The sequence below is a fragment of the Neomonachus schauinslandi genome, chromosome 5, assembly GCF_002201575.2.
Source record: "Neomonachus schauinslandi chromosome 5, ASM220157v2, whole genome shotgun sequence".
Lineage (NCBI taxonomy): Eukaryota > Metazoa > Chordata > Mammalia > Carnivora > Phocidae > Neomonachus > Neomonachus schauinslandi.
In genome coordinates, this window is record NC_058407.1 from 32,321,321 (window position 1) to 32,337,595 (window position 16,275).

The 16,275-nt window shown below is 33.5% G+C and overlaps 1 pseudogene; it reads left to right on the forward strand.

Moving 5' to 3' along the window:
• The first annotated feature begins 13,914 nt into the window (after window positions 1–13,914).
• Window positions 13,915–14,790, forward strand: LOC110578141 (annotated as a pseudogene).
• The last annotated feature ends 1,485 nt before the right edge of the window (window positions 14,791–16,275 follow it).

Genomic DNA, 16,275 nt, shown 5'->3' on the forward strand with positions numbered 1-16,275 from the left:
AAAGAAAGAAAGAAAGAAAGAAAGAAAGAAAGAAAGAAAGAAAGAAAGAAAGAAGACAGTGTGGACTCGATACCTGTAATTCACCCAGTAAGTGAAACCGATATATGGTGAACCAAGGTCAGTCTCACTGAGACCTCTTATTTCTTGAATATTTATGACCAAAAGGTCTCTGTTCCCTCAGGAACTGAGCATTTGAGATCGTCGCTTATTTACTTGGCTAAGTGGATGTAACTCTAGATTTCAGGCACTTAACAAATAGGTATAATCAGTCCTCAGTTTACCAAAATTGATGAGTTAATGATACAAAGAACCAAATAATTTGGAAAAGAATTCTTGTTATTATTGTGTTTTATACAGAAGTTCAGATTTGTATTCATTTAAAAGAATTTTACAAATAGCTTCCACTGTATGAATGTGTAGCTATTCTACCCTAGAAGTATCCCAGAGTCATAGTAGAGATTAAAAGATATTATAAAAATGTTCACACAAATTATGAAATAGAGGCTTGGCCGTGCCTTATTGAAATTAGTATTCTGAAACTGGACAGACATTTTATAAAACCTTAGGGAAAATTATGATGCTGCAAGACTGATCAAAAGAAAAAAAAAATACTGTTCTGTAATAAGCTTCCTTTAGTGTCCTTATTTAAAAAGAAGTATATGACATTGAAGAAAATATTTTTTAGAAGGAAAGTTATTAGAGTAATGAAAAGGAAGAAGTTTTACCTTTGTAATTTTAAAGATTTTTAAAAAACTACCATAGGGAACAAATACACATATGAGTAAAGCAAATTTATAAAGTAAGTGACCCTGTGTCTGTGAGATTAGGCTAAAGGATCTCTAGTATTTCAACTAAGGCTAGTATTTTATGATTAATAGACAGTTTAAAGTTGTGGTAGCCTACACCTTAACTTGTGATATTAAAAGATAGCTGTTTTTATTTTATCTTCTCCTATTCCCCACTGGACCTTTGAAAGTGCACCAGAAAAATAATTATGAAATAATTAAATTAAAAGAAAACCCTCTTTTTGTAATTTGCATGAGCCTACTTATATTTCAGCTTTTAAGGCCAATCATCCCACAAAGAGTTATTATCCACTTGCTTGAGATGTGCCAGATTACAATGGGAAGCAAATATAATCAGATCCTGCATAATGAAAGAGAAATGGAAAATGATAAAAAGTTGTAAAGCCTGATTCATATGTTATGAAGCTTAAAATCAAGTGAATTAAGATAGTTATGAAGTAATTATGAAACAATTTAAGGCAGAACTAGTTTTTGCAAAGAATAGTATCCTGTAGTCATCTATAAAGCAGAGGCAGACTGCCTTGGTTTGCCTCTGGCTTATCCACCTGCTGGCTATGTGATCTTGGACTAATTTATTTATCTTCTCCGTGCTTTGATGTCCTCATCTATAAATGTATGTAACAATAGAGCTTATCTTATCAAGCTGTAAAGCACTCAGGACAGTGGCCCATATTCATAATTTTGAAGTAGTAGTTATTGTTGTTAGACAAGAGATCTTAGGTTTGTCTTTTAGTAGTGGTTGAAAATAACTATTGGAAATGGCAATGGAAGTCTCTGAAAAGCTATATGTGACTGGAATTAAGTATTTTATTCAGAATGTGGATTTGATTTGTTAAAAATACTGAAATGCTGGATGAATAAGAAAGAGAGACTGGAAAATTTCATTATATTACTGATTGATTTTTTTATTATTAGTATGACAAGAACATGAGTCTACTCTCAACAAAATCTAAGTGTACAATACGGTATTATTGAGTATAGGTACAATATATTGATTTATTTTTAAGATAGTTTAATTGAATACACTTTTAAACATGAAATTACTTCTAAAGAAATAAAAATATCAGATGTCTGTATACATTAAAGGAAAATAAAAAATAAAACTTTATATTGATTTTTCTGAACATGAGCAGAATATGTTCTTATTCTTAGGACATAGGCATGTCTTTAATCAGTTTCCTAGCCACATTTCTAGTACTGTGTTAATGGTATTTAGCTGAAGAATATATTTTTTCCAATATGGAAAAATTATTTTTAATTGTTTTCAGAAAATATTTCCTACAATATTAGTCAGAGTTTTATTATATGGTTAATAAATTTTGGCGTACCTGGGTGGCTCAGTTGGTTAAACATCCAACTCTTGATTTTGGCTTGGGTCATGATCACAGGGTCCTGAGATCAAGCCCCACTGAGGCCTCCATGCTCATGCAGGGGGTGGAAGCTGCTTAGGTTTCTCTCTCTCTCTCCCTCTGTCCCCAGCCCCAGCTCATGCATGTGTGTGAGTGTGCTCTCTCTCTCTCTTTAAAAAATAAAAAAAAATCATAAGTAAATAAATAAAATAAATTTGGAAGTTTTGACATCTTCAACTGATTTTTTTGGAAAGATCATAATTTCTTAATTGCAGTAACATTCTCTCTGTAGCTGCTGAGCAAATTCTGCTAAATGGACGGTTTTTTACTTACATATTCAGTTTTAAATTTTATGAATATTTTAGACCAATTATTTTCACAAATATCTACAGAAACAAAATTCTTCAAATCCTTATTTCTTAATGAGTCTTCTTAATGTTACAAAAAATACAGATGCTGCAAAATCATAGGTTTTCTCAATTTCTTTCATGTTCCAGTTATAAATTTTCTCAATAAAAACAGGAATTCCCTCTTACTGTAGGTTGAAATACTAAAGCTAATTATAGAAACTCAAATGAAATCTTGTAAACTGTTGGAGTTCTCAACATTAATTTGTTCAGTTTTGTCCTTGCCTTTAAAAGAAATTTTAATATTTTCTTATTTGCAAACTTAGTGTTCAATAACTACAATTCACTAAAAACTTTAAAACCTGAAGTTTTTAGGACTTCTTTTATTGATTACCTTCATTAAGGATTTTCAGCTGATGATAAATAAGATGCAACAGTTAGTGAACTAACACTATTGATTTTTAGAAAGTAATTCTCCAAATCCTGAAAATTTCTAAAGTCTGTTTAATGATGGGGCAGCAAAGAGTTTAACATTTCTAAAGTCTGTTTAATTTAGCATCAGATTTGTCACAAATCTTGTTTACATGATAATTTCTATATTCAGGCCTGCAAATTTTGAGATATCACAAAATTTAAAACTGCTTGTGGATTAAAGCCCACTTAATGGCATTAAGTGAGGTGACATTTTTTTTTTTCTTTTGAGTGCTGACTAGTGCGAATTACTTGGAAAAACATAGTGACTGAAAGCCTTGTGGAAAATTATCTTGTGGAAAATTTCCTACTTGTGGAAAATTTCTACTTGTGGAAAATTTCCAACATGTAAGTAAATGCTAAAAATATTGATAAAATTTTGTTTTCTTTTTCTTTTTTAAAAGAGGATCGAGACTTGATGGCAAAAGAATCATTTCACACTTTTTTTGAGGCTATAAATATTATATATATAATCTTAAATTCATTCTTCCTGGAAATTACACTCTAAGAAACACTTCCTTATTTAGTTTCACAGACTGCCACAGACTGGCATCTAATCATCTTCATATCTTTCTCTGAAAAAGAAAAATACACTTAATCCTTGAAACAACCTGAAATCTATAATGCATTTCAAAAGCTTGAAGATTCAGTTCAACTTTGATTTCTGAATGGCAGCCTTATTTTATTTTTCTTTTCTTACTCCCTGTTGGGTTGTCAATTCATGGTTTTTACTTTTGTGATAATTTTAAATAAAGTGTGCAATTATCTATGAAATATTTTGCATTAAAACTCTAGGCAACATTTCATTTTGTTGCATCTTTCCAAAGCCAATTACCTAGTTCAGGTAGAAATTAATATCTATCTCCTTTTACCATGTCTGGGTCAGTGCCTGTCGGTCATTTTCTTTGCCTGCCCAGTTTGGAGTTGTAGACTGAATTTGACTTTTCCTACAGCTTCTATTTTCTCAGAACTGCTACATTTACCATTTGCATAAGGTTTCATTTTGGGAACATCATCATTCATTCTCCTTATATATATCAATGGGAATTAGATTAGTTGATTGTTATATGGTATCTAGACAGAAAGAAAAAGAGAGAGGGAGGGAAGGAAGGAAGGAAGGGAGGAAGCAAGGAAGGAAGCCAAATGTGTAAATATGTATTTTGAAATACCAAAATAGGTATCTATAACATATTCCACAGAGCAATATCTTAAGCCAGGCAAGTTTGTGTGCCCCCCGACACCCCAACTCCCTCATTTAGGGTATCTCCTTATAAATTTTCTGTCTGGATTATCAGGCCCTCAATTCCATTAGAAAAGTGTGCTCAAAGTACTCTGTGTCCAGACCTGGTCATTAGTGGGTTCTGGTTGATAGAAATACCTATCTTAAATTTATCTAAGTTTCTATCCAGAGTCTGGGAATCCTGTGGTCAGCCATGCCATCTGGTTGGCGTATTTTAAATGCAGATTGGGATCTGGGTACACCTGTGCCCATTTCTTCTCATTGGGACACTCTGATCTTCTACAACTGCCCTGCCTTGACCACCACACACACTCCTTTTGTTGACCTGATAACACAGAGGAGCTCTAGGTCTAGTGTCCTTAACATGTGATAGGCCTTGAAGGTGACCCCTGGTTCCAGGAGCAAGCTTGATGAGGATTTTTTTCTGCTGACTGGAGTGTATATATATATATATATATATATTTTTTTTTTTTTTTCCATTTCCAGAATGGTGCTGATGACTTGATTTTGTATCTCATTCTCATTGGACTCAGGGTGAGTCAGGGCTCTGATTATCCATGTTTCACTACCAATAACCAAAAACACTTGGACTTTTATCTGTCAGTGGTTTGACTGAAATGTTCCTCAAATCTATAACACCCCAGGGCAATGGGGGTGATCACAGAAATCCTTTACCCTGTGTGTCAGCCGCTGGCACCAAGGGTTATCTCCCCAGCTCCCCTCTAAGTTCCACACCATGTGTCAGGCAGTCTTCCTGTGTGTCTGTGCATCTTCCTGTGGCTTCTAAGACATTCACTTCACAATGTCAATGGACATTTCCCATAGATTTTCTTTGTTGCCTTGTGGTAACATCATGCTCAACTACATAGGTCGTAAGCATGTCAGACACTCTTGTAGCAAATGTGACTGCCTTTCCACGTGTGAGCCCTTTGCCAGCTCTCTGTTGTGGTGGTATGGAGAAGGCAGAGATGTAGTCATCACTGGAGATGACATTCTAGGAATGAAGTGATTGCAACCTAAGATGTTCAAGAGAAGAAGATGATTGGAGTTTACACTACAAAATGACAAATTTAACAAAATAAGAAAAAGAATCATCATTCACATTTTCCTGCGTAATCTGTGTAAGACTTGTATTTGTTATTGCCATCAATGGAGTACAATTATTCTTTTTGAGAGTCATTGGAATCCATTATTTCTGGCAGCATGGTAGATGAAGTAGTAATAAGAACTTATATATCTAACATGAAACGTATGGGAACCTCTGAAGCATGGAGATCTATATTGTTATAATACAAATTGGTTCCAAGGAGTCATATCATAATAAGGGAATCATTACCTTTTTCTCAAAGCAGAGATATGAAATTAGCCAAAAATGGTGCATTTATTAATAAAAAAGATAAAGATAGTTGTTTGTGGATCTTCATATGAAAAGATGGTGTCTGGACGGTATGAAAACTCTCCATGTGTGCTACTAAGATAAAAAAGTAAATAGGCCATTATGTCTCCTTTACCCACTATTCTCTGATTATTCTAAATCCTCACTGATACAGTGCCAATATATACATATGGGCCCATAAATCTTATATTTTAAAATCAAGTTGTATATATCAAGAGGGACCTCACAAAGTGAGGCATAATGTGAAGTTTTATCTACTATGAATATCATACAATAGATAGATCTTTAGTCATCTTTTTTTTTTTTTTTTTTTTGGATGGGTAGTCTGTAATGCTAGACATCCAGTTAGATTTGACATTAATCAATGTGGTAAAAAAGGCAAAAGAAAAAAAAATAAATTTCCTTCCTACCTAGAGCCCATTGACAAGTCCTTGAAAAAATGACAAGAAAAAAATTAATTTTCCTTACTACTTATAGCCCATTGACAAGTCCTTGAAACAGGGAGAGTGACTTTCCTCTGGGAGCTCAGCTACCTCAACGTTGGCACTTTGCTAAGGGCAAAAAGCAATCTTTGCTTAACATTATCCTGACCCCGCAGGATCCTCTGAGTCTACTTTAAACATATAGAAATTCCTTTGGAAACTTCCTCTATCTCTACCCCCCAAGATAGAGGTTAGCAATCATCCTCCAAGCATGTGGCCCACTGATATGCATCTGAAGAGTCTCCTGACTGAGCTTTTACTACACCGTAATAAATAACCTTTTCCTAACAATAGCTAGCCCCCTCAGGGTCCTGGAAACTTTGTTTCCAAAATACCTTGGAGGCTTGTGCTGTTCCTAACCCCCTCCCAACTTGAAAGTATAGAATCAGTCACCAGTCACAACCCCAGTGCAGCTCTTTCTACCCACGGGTCCTGTCCCCATGCTTTAATAAAATCACCCTGTTCGCACCAAAGATGTCTCAATAATTCTTTCTTTACTCTGAACCCCAACATTTCCACATCAACATGATCCTAGATATTCTAAAGAATCCTGATTCTTGAGAAGGATCACATTGAATCTTACTATAAATCTTTGTTGAGCATTAATTTCATTTTTCTTATCATTGCTCTTATTATTGGCATAAAGAAAACTTGGAATTTTATTAGGAACTTCTGACCTCATTCACCTCTGCATGCCTAGGACAATGGCTACAGGCACTGGAAAGTTAACAAATGTTCATACATGGTATTGTGAATAAATTAAAAGAAAATAATTGAATATGAATAATGAATTATTTTTATCTTTATTATAGTATAGTGTTTATGCTGCTTGATTATTTACTATAACACGTAGAAATTCTTAATTTTTTTTCAACAATGTTTTATTTAAAATCAGAAAAAAATGGAGGATTTCAGTGCAAGGAAATAGTTAACTATGTGGTATTTTAGGATTTCTGTTTTTCTAATGTTTTGAGACTTCCTGCTGAGGGCACTCTCTCTTTTGTTTGTGTTTATTTTACCGTTAAAAAAGAGATATTTTAGGGTGCCTGGATGGCACAGTCAGTTAAATGTCTGTCTCTTGATTTTGGCTCAGGTCATGATCTCAGGGTCCTGGGCTCCCTGCTCAGCAGGGAGTCTGCTTGCCTTCCTCTCCCTCTTCTCCTCCCCTGCTCATGCATAGGCTCATGTGCGCTCTCTCTGAAATAAATAAATAAATCTTTAACAAAAAAGAGAGATTTTAAAGCATATTTGACTCAGGCACTATCAGAGAGAGAGAGAGAGAGAGGAGGAGGAAATTATGGAATAGGATATAGAGTTTACACAGGAGGCTTGTTGTCCATAATGGAATATGAATAGGAACCAAGAAGGGTTCTGGTGTTTGGCAGTAAATACTATGGTCTTTCATATGCAAAGGAACCATCTGACCCAATGCTGGCTGTCTGTGCTGTGTGGAATCTGAGACAATGGACTGTGTTGCATTAAATCTGACAACCAAAAGTTGCTTCTATTTTTATATTAGTAACTTAAGCTACATTGTAGTAGTGTATGTTGATTTACAAAGTTTTGATGATGGTATTCCTGTTCTCTGAATGTATCCATGGATAGTTAATGAGAAGATGCCCTGAGCTTTCCTTATGGAAGACAGTGGAAAAGGGTGGCCAGAATCACTCTACTGAGAGGATCATACAATAAGGAATCACCTCCAAATGAAGATGTGGAAATTGAGAGGAAGTTGAGAGTGGGGTGAGGGGATGGGTTTAGGCCAGCCAAGAATATGATAGATAAATGCCACACAAGGCAAGTAAGTCTAATTAAGCAGTGAGTTTAATTTTAGGAGACTTGAGTTATGTACCACATTCTGCCACTGACTTTAGTAAATTGCTTCACCTTTCTGAACCTAAATTTTCTCATCTGTGAAAAGAGGAGGGCGTAGAAGGTTGAATTAGATGCTATAAAAGGTAAATTCCACTTGTAAAGTGCAATCTGTTCTATACCACCTTTCCAAGTTTTGCCTGATATTTTCCAAATCCATTCTTGTTTATCACATAATGTCAATAAGAAGAACTGAAACCTTAAGATTAAATTTATATAGAACAAAGCAAGCAATGCTACTTTAATTAAAAGTGAGATCCTGCTTGCATATGATAATTGAGCAAAGAATGAATGATTTCTGAGTCTAAGATGCAGCTGTTGTTCCATTTAACTGAGAAAATTAAAAAATAATCCATAAAGGGCTGTTTATTTTTTATGTTATTTCAAAAAGGAAGTCAAGGAACTTTAGAACTGGAAAAAAATTTCAATATCCTGACAAGCACTGTATTCTTTGATAGCTACTGTGAACTATCTGGATATTACTATATTTATAGTATAATTAGTAAATTGTATTCAATATATTGATGTAGAATAATTTTTTTAGTCCTAGCATAATGCCTAGTATATAGAGACACTCAGTATATATTTATGGAATAAATGAATAAATGTATTTGAAAAAGTAGAAAACAAATGGTTAAAATTTTGATTCAGTCACATATTCTGGAGATAGTACCAGACAATTTTGAAAACATTTGGGTAATAGATTAATATTCAGGTTTCATCTGGAAACTTTCCAACATGAAAACTTAAGAATGTTTGCCATGAAACTGGTACTATTTATTACAACCATTAAGCACAAGATTCATTTAAGAAATATTTAATAAGAATATTATAGGTGATGGGGAAATGAATACAGTACTGTTCTTTTGTACTCCAAACAGCGTAAACTGTGTTCAGGATCTAGTCCGTAGAAATTGTTCTGAGGCTAAGAAACAGACCAAGGAAATCATTGGCAAACCCTGCAATTTCTTACTGAAAAGTTTGTCATTATGGGCAGACCAAGCCAAGAAGCATGAGAGCAGATGGTGAAATGCCAAGTATAAATAAATTCATGTTTCTCTCTAGTATCCTAAGCCTAAGGACTTGGATATGGACCAACACATACTACTGTGGACCCACTGAGGAGCAAAAATTATTCAGCAATCATCACAGTAAGGAATGGAATCCTGGAGAGTAATAGCAACACTTCAGCCATCTCCATTACAAATCCTTCAGGGTTTCTAGAAGGCTATTTGGAAGGCAGGGAACCTGTGGATGCACTCACTTAAAGTTAGCTCCAACTTCTGAAGAAGCCTCTGGAAGAGCCATTCAGAGCATTCCCTTTTTCTTTCTGTGCTTTTGGAATTTCCTACTCATCTATCCCCGCAGGTTATTTTGAGTATTAAATAAGACTGTTAAATAAGATTACTTTGAAAGATGTAAAATGCTTTTTATTATCATAAGTTCTCAATTAAACTCCCAAGTTTTCTTTGAGAAAAATGTCCCTAAAACCACCAAAACTTTTCAAAATGAATTTGGTTAGGGTGGTGATATTTGTGGAAACATGTTCCCTTTCCTTCAAAGAAATAGTGGTGTATATAGATAAAGATTCCAAATATTTTCTAGTATATTTTAAAACTTAAATGTAATATTTCACAGGTAACTTAATAATCTTTTAAATTGATTGTATTTGGGAACTGATAACTATATTATGTGGAAATAACTCAGACCTCTAATTCATTGGGTTCTACAATAGAGAAATACACAAGAAGCCATCAATTTAAGAGTGAACTAAACCTACAAGTGAACAAAACCTAGTAAAATAAACCTACAAGAATCAATGGAGTAAATAATGATTATATAATGATGTTCACCTTATGGAAATGAGGCTCATCAATGTAAATTAAATAATTTAAAAATAATTTTCCAAATTGAACCAATAATACAATACCTAAATTGAGAGTTACTAGGTAAAGGGGAGAATAAAGAACTTATCCAGGTAGTTTTATTTAAGGAGACAGGTACCCTAGGGTTAGAGATTTCCCATTAACGAATGAATTTAATGATTTTTAACCGCTTAGTCAACAAATGATCCATGTTTACTGTTTGTTGTATCCTGTGCTAGAGGCATTGATATAGTAACATAAGGGTTGATTTCAAATGTGCTTTCAAACATTTACACATATATGAATATATACCTAAGGCAACAATATTGTTTTTTGATATAGAAAATATAAAAGAAACATTATCAGTAAAATTAAATTAAGATGTTTTCTTTCATTTTGTATAATCTCTTACAATTTTTCTTAATTCATTATTTACAATCTTAAATTAGGTACTAATTCTAAAGGCTTACTTTGGGTTGCTATAACAATATTATTTTTCCTTTACCAACTACAAAGCCAAATCTTCTGAGAATGAAAATTTTATAAAGTTTTATGAATTATTGTGTGGCTATTGTGCTGAATTGCACTGATACCTACTCACTCCATTGAACAGTGGCAAACTCACGTAACAACTCTTTATTAAACATATATCATGTACCATGCACTGTGCTGAGCATACACAAAGATAAGATACTGCTCTCAAGGAATTTTCAAAGTAGTTGAGGGATAATTAGTTTAATAAAGTAGCATGAAATATACAAAATCATGCATTGGAATTTTGAGGTATATAAGCAGGCAATTAACCATCAATGGTAGCACAATCTACTGTTTCATGATTTAAATAGTATTGTGATCCATCAGTATGTACATGTGTGTATATATATACCAAGTATAAAAATAATTTTTACTTAAGAGTTGTTGGCAGGGGCACCTGGGGGGCTCAGTTGGTCGACTGACTGCCTTCAGCTCAGGTCATGATCCTGGAGTCCTGAGATCGAATCCTGCATCCGGCTCCCTGCTCAGCGGGGAGTCTGCTTCTTCCTCTGACCCTCCCCCTTCTCGTGCTCTTTCTCTCTCTCTCAAATAAATAAATAAAATCTTAAAAAAAAAAAGAGTTGTTGGCAAGAATACTTATGACTTTACTGTGGAAATGATGAGTGTTTCCATCAGTGGTATTTATCTTCTGCATTTTTTTTATTGACATTAAACTTTTTTCGATTTGATTTTTTTCCACGAGATTTGAAGTACTTACCTTTGGAGAAGCTAAGGAACTATTAATAAATGGTCTCAACCCACTTAAAAAAAGAGAATAAGTATTGCTGGGTTTCTTACTAATTAGTCATTTTTCCAAAATATTTTTATTTCCAGGAAGATAGATTTCTATAAAAATAAACTATGTGAAATGTCCTTGGCCAAAACAATCTTGAACTCGATTGAATGGATAAAGTATATGCCATGTGATACAGTCAAAATATGTTCTAGGTTCCTTTAAATTCATAAGACTGGGAAAAGTTATATATAACAATTTTTCCCAATTTACAAAACAAACAAAATTAGGGAAATATTTTAATTGATGGTGTACTTACCTTTTCAATATGCTTTCCTAGAATAGAAATGAGGATTCTCTACTTTCTTTGGATTATTTATTTATTTATTTATTTTTCTTTCTTTTTTGGATTATTTAGACATTTAATCATAAATTCTTTGTGTGTGTGTGTGTATGTGATATACATATATATCACAAATGTATCATATATACATAAAACCACATGCAGATTTTATGTGTATTTATTGCTTGATATGTGTATGTGTGTGTATGTGGAAGACAATAGATTATTAATAAATTATTACAGTTCTAACTCCAATGTTAAAATGCTTTATCACTAGTGTATTAAAGTATATAAGTTCTTTATTTAATCATTGGATCAACCAAATTAAATGCCAGAATTAAGTTAGATACAGTACAAAGATGAATGACAAACAAGCTAGGTCTTCTCTTATTCTTTTGCTTATAATAGTAAATGAGGACAGTACGCTCTAATGGTTTTGCAGAGGCTAAAGCATTAATTGCCTGAGTGTTTTGGGGGAAAGCTTCACTGATATTTATCAAACTCATTTTTTAAAATTTGACATGTTTTAAATGTACCAAAAATGCATTTAAACTTAACATACTTGCCAGGATTGCCTCAGATCTTTTACTTTGAAGAAACAGAATTTAACAATAGAACTTGAAGCGCCCTTAGCAGCTCTACTTGATTCCCTCCCCCTCCTTCCATCCCCAGAGATAAGTACTTCCCCAAAGCTATGTGCGACATTTCCACACAGGCTTTAATATCTTAGCTATGAATATATGCACAATGTACTTTGAAATATTCGTCAGTCCTCTCATATTGCACATCTCCTTCTGTAATATGCTTTTCATTCAACATTTTTATATAAAGTCACATTAATGCATGCAGACTATATTCATTCATCTTAATCGCTGAATTGAAATATGCTATATACTATATTTTCTTTATCTACTTGCCTAGTGATAACACTCAAAGTACCACACCACTGTAAATAGTGGTTCAATGAACATTCCTTTGCATGTCTCATTAGATTCATATTCAAGCTTTTTACTAAAACGTATATTTAGAAGTGGCATGGCTGGATCATGTGACATGGACGTCATCAGCTATTCCAGATATTGCCAAGTTGCTTTCCAATTTCAGATCTCACTCAGCATTGCCTACACACTTGATATTCATGAAACTTTTGATTACTGGCAATCTGGTAGATTTGGAATGAAATGGCACTGTTTTAACTTGCATTTCCTCAATAGTAATGTGGTTGAGCAAATGTTCTTCTGTTTATTGCCAGCCAGGTTTCCTTCTCTGTAAATGATCTGTGCATATGTTTTCAATTATTTATTTTTTCTGTTATGTATTTCTGTCTACAATTCAAATGCTAATCTACTATGACATATATACATATACATGATAATATATACATATCTTTATTTTTATTACATGTCAAATTCCATATGTGCATGGGTCTGATTTGGAAACTCTAGGTGCTATTCTTTCTATCTACATTTCTTTTTCTATTCCACTGCAAACACCACAATATTTTAATTATTATGGTAATTAAATATTGATTTTCCTTTCCTCCTTTTTCTTGAGAAAATATTTGATTCTCCTAAGATCTTTTCTTTGTTATGAATTTTCCTTATAAATTTGAGCATCATCTTGAGGTTCTTACTGGCATTGACTTGAGAATGGATTGAAAAGCAATTGATTCTTTATAATATTGGGTCTTAAAATCCATTAATATTGCATCTTTTTCTTCTATATCCTTCAATAAAATTTAACTAATTTTTATATAGAAGCCTTGCATATGTATTGTCAGTTATTCTTAGGTACATGTGATTAATGAGACATGTTTATTTTTTAGTTATTTCTAATGAGTCATGGCTGGATATAATTGGATTTAATGAATATTGTTTTGCTATATTTTTCTCTTCTGTTCCGTTTTATATTTTTAAGTTTATTTTTGTTTTATTTTGTTTCCTCTTTTCCAAATCTTATATATTCTGCAAAATACTACCCACTATGGTCTACAGTTCAATATAGAATAGCAACTGTGGTGACTGACATTTTCCTGTTCATAATTATGAAAAGCAAATATCAAATTTTACCTTTTTTAGGTTCTTTATCTCTGTGCTCTGCATTAGAAATTCTTTACAGACCATGATCTTGAACAACCCTAGAGCTCCATTTATTTATTTTCCTTTCCTCAAGGACCACTATCTTGCACTGTCTTGTTTAATTTTGAAAACTATTGTTTCAAATATTTTGTTTGTCTTCTAGCTTCTAGGGTGGATGGGCAAATTTCTTCCTGTTACTACAACATGGCTTGAAGCAGAGATCCAATTTTTAATTCTTAAAATAGTTTATTTATATTTCTTACTTCTTGGGTTGGCTAGATCTTTTACTTCAGTGTTAAATAGAATCACTTATTGGGGTGTCCTTGTCACACACACTAAAGGGTGTCCTTTAGGATGTCCTCATCCTAAAGGAAGATGTTTAATGTTAGAAATGGATGATGTTTGCTCTTTTCCATCTTGCAAGATGGTGGGTGGAAAAAGCTGAGAAGCTGGATGCTAAGGAAAAGAAACCTGAAGCCAAGAAGGCTGATCCTGGTGCCAAGGTTAAGAAGGTAACCTTGGTGAAGGGGAAGCTCCACGATAGCTGAAACCTTGTCCTAATCAGAAAAATTGGCAGATATTTCTGATTGGCCAGAAAGGCCATATACAAGAGAAAGATTCAGTAGCTAAATCCAGCTTTGAGAAGAAAAAGAGAAGGTTCTTGCTACTGTCACTAAACCAGTTGGTGGTGACAAGAATGGTGGTACCCAAGTGGTTAAACTTCATAAAATGCCTAGGTATTATCCAACTGAAGATGCACCTTGAAAGATGCACTGTGTGCTGAGGCACAGTAAAAAAACCTTTCAGGCAGCATGTGAGAAAACTGTGAGCAAGTATCACTCCTGGGACCATTTTGATCATCCTCACTGGGTACCACAGAGGCAAGAGGGTGGTTTCCCTGAAGCAACTGAGCAATGGCTTGCTACTTGTGACTGGACCTCTGGCCCTCAGTTGAGTTTCTCTGTGTAGAACACACCAGAAATTTGTCATTGCCATCTTCACCAAAATTGATATCAACAGTGTGAAAATCCCAAAACATCTCACTGATGCTTACTTCAAGAAGAAGTAAACCCGGACACCAGGAAGGCAAGATCTTTGACTCAGAGAAACAGAAATACGAGATTACAGAGCAGCGCAAGCTTGATCAGAAAGCTGTGGACTCATAAATTCTGCCAACAATCAAAGCTGTTCCTCAGCTTCAGGGCTATCTGTATTCTGTGTTTTCTCTCACAAATTGGTATTCTAAATTTCTTACAAAGAACCTAATTAAATAACTGATCCATCAAAAAAAAAGAAAAGAAAAGAAAAGAAAAAAAGAAAAAATGGATGATGTTTGCTCAAGATTTATGGTAGATGCCCTTTACGAAGTTAAGGTGTGCCATTTTATTATGGTTTGCTAAAAGTTTTATACAGAGTTATTTATAATGACTTTTAAATTTGATCAAAAGGGTTTTTTTTTGCAATTAATATTTTCTCTTTTAATATGGTAATAAGCTGAATAACATTAATTTCCTAATTTTTTTTTGTTTGAGAGAGAGAGACCTGTGCGTGAGCAGTGGGGGTAGGGGCAGATGAGAGGGAGAGAGAGAATCTTAAGCAGGCTCCACACTCAGCACAGAGCCCAATGTAGGGCTCAATCTCATTACCCTGAGATCAAAGCCAACCTGAGCCGAAACCCAAGAGTGGGACACTTAACTGACTGAGTCAACCAGGCGCCCCTAATTTTCTAATTTTGAACAATATGCATTCCTAACCCTGAAATAAATTTGTATACTTGAAATAATGTCCAATAAGGAATTATCTCCCTTAATCACTCCTGAGAATACTCTAATATTTTGCTGAGGATATTTGCATTTATTTTTATGTATGTGACTTGCCCTTACACTATCATTATAGTTTTGTTCAAATTTAATAGTTTTTCAAAGAATCAACTTTTGTTTTTGTTTTCTGTTGAATCCGTATTTTATAGTTGCTGAGGTATGTCCTGTCCTTAATTTTTTTTTTAGTACTGTATCTATAGATTTATTCTGCTTTTTATTTGGGGTGTAGCTATTGTAAAGCTTACTGATTCTTCTTAAAAATGTAAATGTTCAAAATCATACATTTCCTGTATTTCAGCTACATTGCACAGATTTAACTTGTTATAGTACACTGACTATCATTCAGTGACTGTCTTTCCTACTGGGCTTAATGATTTTTGACTTTACTCACTGATAAATATTCATTTTAAATTTTGAAATACATGTTCTTTAACATTATTTTTCTTATCAATTCTTTAAACATGTTGAAATGTGATTTATTGCATTTTTTTAGCAGAAATTTATTTTCTCACATTTCTGGCATCTAGATGTGTATTACTAAAATTTTTTCAAGCATTATATATATGCTTAGAAAGAACGTGGATTTTCAGAGGTTGTCACAGTGCCCTAAGGATGTCTATTCAAATGAGTTCAAACAATGCTGTAATTTAGATTGCTCAAATATTTTCTATATTTACTTACACACATTACACATACACACATACATATTTTATGTGTGCATATACACAGATAAATAATTACAAGCAATATAGTGATGTATTATGCAATATATACATAAAGATATATTTCTGTTGATCCAGTAAATAGTATTTATGTACATGTATTCCTACACATATGCACATACTCATATATATGTGTGTGTGTATATATATATATGTTAAATCCTTTTAAATATCACATAAGTACTTTTGATATTTCTGACTTTGCTTCTGAGAGATT